General features: G+C 44.9%; 1 protein-coding gene across 6 annotated transcripts in view; it reads right to left on the bottom strand.

Moving 5' to 3' along the window:
- fynb (FYN proto-oncogene, Src family tyrosine kinase b) overlaps positions 1 to 12,044 on the bottom strand; it is a 99,715-nt gene that overhangs the window by 46,040 nt on the left and 41,631 nt on the right. The gene's annotated exons all lie outside the window — the stretch shown is intronic.

Here is a 12,044-nt window from a genome sequence, read left to right as displayed (position 1 = left end):
ACAGCCAAAAAAACAATGGTAATCTATTGAGTGGCTGGTAGGTTTTGGAATCCACCAGCCACAGTGGCAGGTCGACAAAAAAGTTCATTTCCAACCCTGACTAGAGTACTAGCACCTTTACTGAGAACAGAAAAATCAATTACATGCTGTTCTTTCCATCCAGGATTTCCATCTTGATAACTGTAATAAACACTGGAACTTCTACGGCCAGCTAGCATGCCTTTACCTTGTAACAACTCAATGCACCTTTTAGTGACAAGATTACAGCGTTCACACATTGGTCCAGGACTACCCTTGTTCAGGCTCGGGCCTTTGTTGAAGCCAGTGCCTTCCACTGAGAGGAGCTGTCTTCTCTACCAGTTATAACAGGAGCTTCATACTGACTGACACACTGTGACCACTCTCTCTCAACACAATTACAGGCTGATCCCTCAGATGGCATGCCGGTGCACACATAGGCCAAAACCCCCGTCAGCACCAATCAGAAGCTGTCACAGGAAGTGAGAGAAATCTTACCGTATTATTTGTGTGTTTTTTTTTTTTTAAAACAGCTGCATCAGAAAATAGGATCAGGATGAGTGTAATATCACCTTCGTGCTCCTTGTAATCGACTTGGTTTGACCCATGTCAACGACCTGGCATCAAACGCGTGGGCAGAGAGAAACGGGCAGCTCACACGTGAAGCGGCGGTGCGGCAGCACACGCCATGACGGCTCTGTCAGTGGGTGCTGTAATCCTGTGTGACAGGACGCGGGGTGGGCAGGGTGTCCAGGCAACAACAGCAGCAGCAGCAGCGATACCACGCTCAGCGCAAGACTGCAGAGCATCTCTAAACGTATATGCTCAGAGCAGACGCCAGCGCCGACCGAGACCACAAACCGCTCCGCATCCCGACTCTTTACATAACCCGCGACAGCCAGAGGCCGACTCAATCGGCTTTTGGAAAGGGAAACAAATGTATTGATCCCTCTGAGCCGGATGGACAGCTGTTCCTGTGCAGTTGTTAAATGATAATCTTTGGAGGAGGGTTGTGTGTTTTTCAGGGAGAAATATGGCTCAGCCTTACAGCTGCTCATATGGAGCTGGATGGAGGTGGTTCTCATGGATTTCTGATTCTGATAAGGGGCAGATCGTCTCTCACCACTGAAATATGTGAAGCAGAGTGGAGGCACTGCTGTCACCACGAGTGACATTACACATCAAGCAGACAGTAATGACTGGATGTGCTGCTACCAGAGGCCCAGTTGGACTATTGTTATTCTAGTCTTGCTGACAGAGACAGACGCAGCCCCAGGGGCCAGAAACACCCTACGGGGGAAGGTTACTTTCAAAACTAGATCATACTGCAGCCCTAAGAGAGGAAAATGACACATTACAATAACTATACTTCTGAAATCATTTTGTTTAAATTCAACAGATTCTAAATCTAGACCTCTAAACATCGGCCACATCAGCGGTTTCCACTGATCGGACTTTTTCAGTCCCGATACGACACCGATACCTGGGCCGATACCAAGTACGGATCCCATACCAGTGTTTTATTAATAAGCTGTATGCCTCACAGCTGGGAAGTGGGATCATTCTTAATTAAGATTAAAGCGGCAGTAGGCAGAATATTTCCGGCATTATTGGGGAAAAAAATTCCATATAATAACATTTCAGCATATTGTAATTCAAGTGTTCTGAGAGAAAACTAGACTTCTGCACCTCCTCAAGGCTCAGGCTTTAGAAAATCGAGCCCATGACGGAAGACTTTGGCCAATCACAGGTCATTTCAGAGAGAGAGAGCGTTCCTATAGGCTGTTCATTCAACAGAGGCAGCTGTCAATCAACTCCGCTCAAACATGAAAACATTTGAGGAGAGAAATAGGCATTACAGTCACAGAATATTGATTCATATTTGATCAGTGTTGCCTAGTTTGACCGTTTGGTCGGAGAGACGCAAGGCTGCAGCTCGGCTCTGATTGGTTGTTTTCCTCCGCTCTGTGAAATCTTGCAGATGCCATTAGGAGCACCGGAGGACACCAGAGGAACATCACTTTTTCAGATGACCTGTCTCATGCACTACTGTCAGGATATCGTGACTGTTATAAAATAATTTTTATATTTTTTTAATCATATTTGCTTCAATCTGCCTACTGCTGCTTTAGATGAGGAACTATCTGATCAAAGAATACGTAAACATTACAAATCTGACCAGACATTTGATCCCAGCCTTTGGCATAGTTTTCGATACTCGGTGCTAAAGACACATTTCAGTCGGTGCCAAAACGTATTGAGGTTCCACAACCAGCCCTACATCCACATGATGACGAATTAAAGGACCATAAAGTGTCGGTCCACCACGAACCTCCAGAACAACTTCAGTGCTCCAAGTCTGCTGAACTGCATTCTTATTCCCTCAGTCGGTGTTCTGATGATGGTCTAACATGTCACTCCAAAATCTCCCCTCATCATTTGACAAGCATTAAAACCATGTTCATGTTTAAAATATCACCATCTAAACCCAACAAATACCACATTCTCTTATTCAATTACTGTTTTTTTCTGACCGACTCGAATCAATCAGAACAATCGTTTGAGCAATCAGATTAGGGGATTCTTGTTAAATGCAATCTGCTTCAGTCATGACAGTTGTAAGCCCCGTTTGTCCGACTCCTTCCTCCCTCCCCAGCCTCCTGCAGGCCCAGTAAGGAGGGCCCAGCTCATCGCCGATTGCTCTCTTTGAACTGAAGGCTCTTTCATCTCTTTATTTCCCTCTTCCTTCCCTCCTTTTCACGCAGCCTCTCTCTGCCGATTAATTATTCCTCCTTCGCAGAAAAAAGGCGCCACCTGCTTGCCGTAGGGGCTGTTTGGCTGTTTACTCCCCCAGTCTCTCACATCCCAAAGGGGCTGCAGGAAGCAGCTCTGGAGGCGACAAACCAAAACTGAGGCGGTTCACGGCGTCGTTTCCTTCAAATTAACCGACTTTCATATGAAGAAACATGAATTATTCTCCTTTTGTTTGGATCACGTATACAGCTTTCAGTAATCCTGATTCATATCAGACCCAGCACCTCCTCCCAATGTTTCAGCCAACTTTCAACACGAAATCAATGAACCCTCGGGGAAGATCCAATTACAGAGCAGGACGTGACCAGCTAGTGGAGTCAGATCTATAATTAGTTAACACAAAAGGCTGTTCATACGACACTGGATGGACAAAATTCATTAGGTGCTTTAATTGGAGCCAGAGACCTAAAGCTTCTAGAGAGTGTGATTTAAGGAGTAAATGGGATGGAAATTGATTAACATGAAATAAAGTGGCGCCCACCTGCGCTCCACGTCTAAGAAAAGACAGGGGGGATGAAGAAGCGTGTTGTGGGGGGGAGGAGGGTTTATCCAGAGGCACGCCCGCATCCACGTGCCACTGTGGGTGAATAATTCATGGGACCGTTGTGCAGAGCTGAAGGTATGTCATGACGTTTGGGGGCAGGCGTCGAGGGAGCCGGTGCATTTATATTTGATGGGGAGGTGATGGGGCGGGGTTCATTAAGAGCAGGAGAGGAGCAGGAGAGGAGGAGGAGGAGGGAGGGTTGGTGAAGGAGGTGGAGGGCACACTGTCTGAAGATCACATATTAACCCCTCAGGGAACGCTTTTTCCATCCCTGTGGTCTCTGGAGGTCTGAATTACAACTGTTAACAACTACAGAACACTTGACTTGTATATAGATGTTTTATTTTTATTTATTTCTGATTTTATTGTTGGTCATTGGTGCTTTTTATATACTGTATGTTTATAGCATATTTATTAGGGCTGACCCGAATGCTTCACCGCTTTGACCTCCGAATCAGTATTTGAATGCTTTGTTTTTTTATGTAATAGAATAAAGTATAAATACAAAAATAGGAATGAAATAAGGAATAATCCCACAGCATCATTCATTATTTATATTCAATATTAATCATTAGTTATTCTCAGATGGATATCGCTGTTTGTTATTTGTAGAGGTACATGTGTAAATGAATTTGCTTTAACCCGTTAACTTTGACAGCCTTAATATTTACATATACATCTATTTTTTCCCACATACTTGTTTGCATAATAGTCCTGTCTATTCATTACCTTTATTGTCCAGCTTTGTTGTCCTTGTTCCTATTTCTATTTCTATTTCTGTGTAAGTACATTGAGAGAGATGCAAAAGTCAAATTCCCTGTATGTGCACACGTACTTGGCGAATAAATGTGATTCTGATTCTGAATGAAAACCCCTCCAGCTCCAGGAGAGGAGAGTGGAAACAGGCTGGGTGGAGGGTGGAGGCTGGAGAGCTGGACTACTAATTTGTTTCACACAGATTGGGACATACTGTACATGTGGGAGAATATATCCTTGACAAGGACATGTTTAATATATACTACATAACGCTTTTGAATTTGATACTGTGCTGCTGGAAACAGACTCTCTTTACACCGAGCAAGTGCATTAAATGCACAGATAATTGGTGAGAAAGACGATAGCATCCTGTTGCAGAGCTCCAGGCTCGGCCTCACCTCCGGCACTGGAACCCATCTCTATCGCCAGGACCCATGATGGAAAATCATGTGTGCTTTCACGTGTGTTAAGGTGGAAAATCATGTGTGTTTTCATGTGTGTCAATGTGGAAAATCATGTGTGTTTTCACGTGTGTCAATGTGGAAAATCATGTGTGTTATCAAGTGTGTTAAGGTGGAAAATCATGTGAGTTTTCACGAAAATCATGAGTGTTTATCGTGCTTTCTCAATAAATAAAGTAATGTCACTGTATTATATTATCATTATATTCAGTGTATTGTTTATCACGCTTATCATTAATAAATAAAGTAGCCTACTGAGCGTATATTTAATACACTGTATCACGTCCATTCCACATGACCACCAACAACACCAAGGTAAATAATACGACCTTAATACGCACCGTTATGCAGCAAATAACTTGTACTAACCGTGTGAGCTCGCTTATGTCAGCTAACGTTTAGCAAACATTAACAAACTTCCACTTCCACTCTTTTAAACGAGTAGTTCTTAGCTTATTTGCTGTGTTAAATACAGAGCTTGAGTTGGAAGACGATTAGCCTATCTTAGCATAAAGACTGGAAGCAGGGGGAAAAGGCTGTTCAAATAAATATGCTTATGAGCTGACAAAAAAAAGGCCAAACTATTTCTTTAATATACCCGCCTAACTTCCACCTCGTGTCAATGACTGAATGCAATGGGATACATGTCACTGTATGAAGTGAAACTGAATTTTTGGCAGTAAAATCCCCCTGGAGAAAAAGAAGAAAATGAGGGCAGTGTGCGCCGCTATGGCTCCAGAGACCGCTCAGGAGAGCACAGCCAGTCTCCACTATCCACAGACAGATACGAAACGGATACGACGTCACGTTACTACAACAATTAAAGTGGTAACTTCCCTCTACCTCCCCATAGAGGTAAAAAAAAAATTGCTATACTAAAGTGAATACATTTTTTCCCCACCTCTAAGTTTTCAACATTATTGCTCTTGACATATGGAATTTTGCAGCACAGATAAAAACTCATAACACAGTCCTGACTGTTCCAACATTTGCACAATGGCTTAGAGATATGTTATATTTTATTAAGTTGGAGAAGATCTGGTATACTATTAAGGGGTCAGCTGACAAGTTTTCATTGTTTTGGCAACTTTCCCTTAGTCGTGTTGATTCCTTAGACTCAGATAACTTTGTGGTTGATTAAAGTTTGGTGTATGTGCGTGTATATGTTGTACATGTTGGTGCATTTGGATTGTCAGAGTTGTATTAACAAAATTCAGAAATAAACTTTGTTAAAAAAGCCCTGACTGTCACACCTGACAGCTGGTATTTAACATAGTAAGACCCAATGTAGTAGTATGTGCATTAATGCAGGGTGACATACATGAATACGACTGTAGCCCTCTGCTGTGCTGCTACAGTTATGGCTCAGTCACACCAGCATCCCTAATAGCAACATTTCAACAAGTAATCCCGTCACAACACAAAGCTCCCAGCAGCACCACCTACTTCTACTACTCCTGTCTACTCCACCTTCTTTTTTCCTGCTGATAATGCAACCAAACCTGCTGTTTCTCACCCTGTTGTAGTAAAGACAACACATCATGAAATAATAATTCACTTTACACTGTCCTCCTTCTGTGCCCTTCAATAGACAGACAGACAGAGAGAGAGAGAGGGAGAGAGAGAGAGAGAGAGAGAGAGAGAGAGAGAGAGAGGGAGGGAAAGGGAAAGGGAGGTCTGCATGGAGTTATTAATGAGGTAGAAAAAGATTACAGGGGGCAAAAGAGCAGAGGAGGAAGAACTGTGGCTGACAGAGAGGAGGAAGAGCATAGAACTGAAGTAAAGGAGAGATGGAATGGATAGACAGGAAGATGGGAAGGCGGAGGAATGAGCGCCCCAGACTCTTGTCAAAGGGAGCAGGCTAATGATGGGCTCTGGGTGTCACACGCTGTGCCTTCTTCCCTGCCAGGGGGAAAGCCTCGTCTCTGCACTCCCAGCATGCCGTCCTGCCAGTGTCATGCAGCATCCCGCCGAGGGAGGAGGCCTGTGCCAGTCAAGGTTACCACGTCTCACACACACAGACAAACAGATGGAGGGATGCACCACGCAGGCATCAAATGCACCAAAACTAACACATCCTCTCTCCGTCGCTACCTCTTTTAGTTATTCATATACACATAAGATACATGCATGCACCAGCAACCTCCTCAACCACAGCTACAAGTCACAGTATGCATCAGATTGGGCATAAACATGACAGCAGCATCCTGACAGAAAGAAACTCAACCCTAATATTTATTCAGCCTCAGTGTCTGAACAGTGTCCTCTGCTGCCTCACCTCTCCTCCCATCTGTAGCCTGCTGTGAAGGTACATCATTAACCTGGATGGAACTTTTTACATGTATAAATCGTTTTTTTATCGCCAATGTGTGAAGAGGTTGCAACCTAACCTAAAAAAATTAGAAATCCAACTGATGTGACGTCATGGCGCGCCTTAGCCGTTCAGTTAGAAATGTAGTCCTCTAACGACCAGCCTCCCCCACAACTCAGACTCCAACACAAACTCCACAGAAGCACAAAAAACAAAGTTATATCTAGTGAAGCCCGTCTTCACAAACAGGAATGTGACCGAATGTGCTGAGTGGAGCGACAGGGGGTTAACTCCGGAGCGAGTAACGGTATCGTCTCCGGCCCAGGAGACCAAAACTATGGCGTCTCAACCGTGTCTTCTGACCACGGTTGGGAGGCTGAAGCAGGAAAAGATAACCTTCGTTTGGTAAGCTACTGTAACGTTACTGCCAAGCATGTGAAATATATAGTGATATTAGCTGGTTATGGTTGCTAATGTTAATCAACATGACGACTGCCAATCACGTTCAGTTTTGTTTGTGTCGGTAGCGGGAGCGCGAGCAACAGGACGCTGACTATTGTTGACTTAGCGGTCACAGGTGTAACTGTTAACAAGCAATTTCTGATTCTTACAGAGAGCCCCTTTAAGGTGTAGAGGGTATAAATACAGCTGCAATTCAAGCTACAAGCTTCGGGACCAACTTCCCTCTCTCTAGCAGAAACAGGAACTGTCGTAATTTTTCGTAACCACGGTTACATATCGGCATCTTTCAGAAGCAGCAACCTAAAATAAGTCTGTGCAGAAAAATAAAACTCCAAAGCTTCTTTGGTGGCATTTCTTTTTCTTTGTAAACATCTTCTCATCTTTAACCCTGGTGTTTATGAGCTGCCCATAGAAGACTGGACTGTATTTTTCCTATAATTTTCTACAGTTAGTATGGCATTATATAGGTTTTGAAAAATGATTTTGAAGTGAAGTACCATTAAAATAGTGTGCTACCCAGACCTAGACTTTCAATCTCAAAATTTTAAACTTTAAAATTCTTTCTTACATGTTTTCACAATTGTTTGTTAGGTATTAAATAAAGGGATGATTCTCCTGGACCAGTGCTCTGGCTCAGACCTTCTGAGGGCAGCCCTCGTTCAGACAGGTCTGGCTCCGTGCCACAGGGGGTCACTGAGGTCACCTGGCACATCACAGTGGAAACGCTGCCGACACAACACCGCTGCTGCAGCAGCTGTGATCCACCGCCTCCCAAAAACACTCCTGCTGCCTCCACCACGCCAGCCTGACCACGAGGAGACAGAGCGGCCGCCCTTTTCCAGGGAAGCTTTGCTGTGGTGAGCGAGAGGAAAGTTACACACAGCTCGACCAGAGACACTTGCTAAGTGACAACAACTCTGCTGTCTCTGATTTACAACCCTGGGACGAAGTCAGTAAAGGAGGAAATGTTCAAATAAGTGGAAAGGAAAGGAAAAACAAAAATATATTTATCCCAAATTTAGGAAGATTGCTTTTTAAATGCTACAGTAAAACCTCGAGTAAGCTGCTAGCGGCCTCCCCGAGGTCAACATTAAAGAGTTAAGTATTGGCCTTAAGTAAGCATTCCTGCTGCTCAAAGGCTCCCACACTGTCAGGTTTCAGTGTATTTCAAAGAGGCTGGGTGGAGTAGAGTCTATAAAGCGAAGGATCTGGGCTAGATTATCTTGTTTTCACAGCTTTTTTTTTACAGCACGTGTCCCCGCAGGAGGTCTGCCTGAGGATGCTCCAACCCCCTTCATTAAAAATCACAGCCTCCATCTCGCTTTTATCCCTCTCAGTGTGAGCTCCTCAGGTCGCCTCCCAGCGAGGAGATGATAAAGGCCTGTGTGCTACCTCAGCCCAAACAGCCATAAAGCACAAAGAAGACGGGAGGCAGTCAAGTTTGAGCATAAATGTATCTCCAGTTTTTATTTTACGCACTGCTGTTTATGGTTCATCTCTCCTCTCTCCGGTTGGGGATTACGAGCTGTCAAAACTGGAACAGCCCTTCCTCCCGCCGCCCGGCTCGTCTGGGATGGCGCTGGGGGAAGCGGAGAGAGGCCACATGCTTGTCTACATCTCTTCCTGCTGGCTGAGCGCGGATCACAACAACACAGCCCTCATTCTGCTCCCATGATCCTCTCTTCTCTCTCTCTCCATAACCGTGCGGTAGGGAGCTAGCCGCTGTCCTCGCTGCTCCTGTCAGTCAAACTCCAGCTGGGCGGGACCAGCGGTGACACCATTGTGTCAGGGCGGCTCAGTGTCAGCGGCAGGGGAGAACAACAGCAGCAGTACTGTAGGAGCTGAAGGAGGATGACAGTGCACGCCTAATGGTCCTCCTAGGTGGAGATGGAGGAGGCAGACAGCGACTCAGCACTACGACTGCTGAGTCCAGACTGCTACCACTACACTCTCAGTGGGATTAGCCCAGCAGCTAGACAACCATCCTCCTCCTCAGTAAAACTAGAGGATTGGAGCTACTGGCACTGAAATTATCAATCCATGACTGGTTGACAATTTTGATTAATCATATATTCAGTGTTTGAGCCCAGAGTGTATGAAAGACAATAAGCAGCACGTTAAAAGAGTATATTGAAAATTTTGAGAAAGTTTGTGACCCGGCCGTCATGTTGAGATCAGTCGAGGAAATACCAAGCACCGCCCACCAGCCGGAGCAAACTTTCTCATTTTACAGCTAAACAGTACACTACAAGATGATTCTGAAATAGGCATTACAGTAACAGAATATTGATTCATATTTGATCAGCGCTGCCTAGTTTGACCATGTGTTCGGAGTTCGTGCGTGATTGACAGCTGCCTCTGTTGAATGAACAGCCAATAGGAACGCTCTCCCGTCACAGGCTAGATGTTTTAAAACCTGAAAACAGAGCCATGAGGAGGTACAGAAGTCTAGTTTTCTCTCAGAACACTTGTATTACAATATGCTGAAAGATTGTTATGGACTTTTTGCACGATGATGCCAAAAACATTCTGCCTACTGCAGGTTTAAAGCTATACTGCTTTCATTTTGTGCTGATTTTGGCGGCCCCTGTGGACAAAAACGGTAGTGTGTTTCCTTGTAAAGATCTGCAGCTGCCAGACTCCCTTCAGAAAAACCTCTCATTTTACTGCAACAGGGTCTGACAGTCTTCCCCGCTCAGTCTTGGTTCTGGTTCTCCCGTGGCCTCCCTTCTCTCCAGCGGGCCGAGCAATACGGCCTGGGCCTCAAGCAAGCGTGGTGTCTATGTTGGCTCTCAGGAAGCGGACGGTGAGCTCCCTGGAGGACCCTGCTGCCCCGCTGCAGCTTCTCTTCGTCTGCCGGTCACCAGCACACGCAGTGCCGAGATCGATGTACAGGTCTGTCCTAGATCCTGTGAAAGATACGACCACCACCTTGTGTTTGGCCGGTCCCATCAGGATCAACGGGACCGGCGAAGCTCTGCTCCTGGCCGGAGGAGGAGCCGCCACTGCTGCTCCTCTTGCCGGAGCCCCGACTGCAGGATAAAGGCGGCACGTAGCCGGATCTGGGTCTATCTGCGGCAGGTTGGTTGCTGCCAGAGGCCCAACTGGAACTAACTAATGTGTAGATTATCTTATTTTTGTCGCAGCCCCATACGTTTTAATAGTCAATACGTGCAGGCTGTCCCCCAGTATATCTTCTATATCATTTTATGGCCAAGTAATAAAACTTGCTCCAGATGCTGTGTGTGTGTGTGTGTGTGTGTGTGTGTGTGTGTTGTGTGCTCCTCGTGGTCTGGCTCGGTTTTATTGGAACTAAAAAAAAAAACGTGGAAGCTAGAAGAGAAGGCTCGTGAACCTTCATTAAATGGCCTACAAGGTTACAAACGTGTCAGCCAGAGGCGGAGAATAGAGCGTGCTGCTTTGATGTGAGCCCTGCAGACGTGCGCTGACAGCTGACCTTCTGTTAATAATGCAGCTGTGTCCAGGACTTGACCTGGCAGCCCGCACACTTCTCTTTCCTTCCCCTGGGCTCTGGATGAATCAACACCAACACAAGATGCTGCCTCTGCTCCGCTCATTGAAATATTCATCTGGTCCTCCGCCTCGGAGGAGGAAACCATCAATTATCCTTCCATTTCATTCGAGTGCTTTTTCTTTCCACGACAGGAAACCTCACACTTTAAACTGCAGTTTCACATTTAGTCGCACATGTGATTTAATCATTGACAGTAAAAGCTATGGCATTTATTTGTCTGTTTTAGTACATAAGCATATGTATGTATTTACTGTATGTCAATCACGTCCCCTGCTGAGCCGCTGTGATCAGTGTGTGGAGTACAGCAGGTCGGCAGCACCGCTGGGCTTTGGCTTCGGGAACAAAGTGGCACATGAGCACAGAATAGAGGAGACACCTTCGCAGTCACTTTATAAGCACCCTTAGAGGGGCAGCTTGACATTTTCAGGTGCTTATTTGTCTTCACAGGACACTTGTCACACTGGGGGAACAGGATGGTTTCTCACTTGTCCTTCAGATGTGCTGATAATGGTAAAGAGAGACAGTTCCCTTTGAAACTTCTGTCCATAGTGCGATGAGTCAAAGTTTTCATAGTTCATATCATCTCATAAAGTTTAGATACAACAACTAATCAGGTTAACAAAGTCCGACCACAGTGCTAAATAACGAATGTCTGTAAGTTAATACGATTTATAACATGAAGGAAATACTGTTCTGTAAAGAATATGATGACCGTTAAAAGGCACGATATGGTGAATACTTTGAGTGGGACACTTTCCATCTGAGATCAAATCAGACATTAACATATTAGTGTTCTCTCTTACTCACTAACATGACACAACAGTGACTAAACCCAAATCCAGGTATGTGGTGTTAAACCCTCCCAACTAGGGCTGTCAAAGTTAATGTGATAATGCAAATTAATTTGAACACTTCTAATTTCTTTAACGCATCTTGCGAGTTTTAGGTTGTATCAGGCTCAGTTTTAAAACCAGAGTGAAGATACTGTAATATATGAAACTATCAAACCTGATGAATCCATTGGTACCAACCATGTCATACTAGCGTGTTGTGAAGGAGGTTAAATAATGCTCCAAACTTGCACTAAATTTTGGTGAGGAAAAACTTAACTCATGTCCATTTTCAAAGGGGTCCCTTGACCTC

The sequence above is a fragment of the Sebastes umbrosus genome, chromosome 18 (genome assembly GCF_015220745.1).
Source record: "Sebastes umbrosus isolate fSebUmb1 chromosome 18, fSebUmb1.pri, whole genome shotgun sequence".
Lineage (NCBI taxonomy): Eukaryota > Metazoa > Chordata > Actinopteri > Perciformes > Sebastidae > Sebastes > Sebastes umbrosus.
Note: the sequence above shows the minus strand (reverse complement) of the source record. Positions and strands in the feature narration are given on the sequence as shown.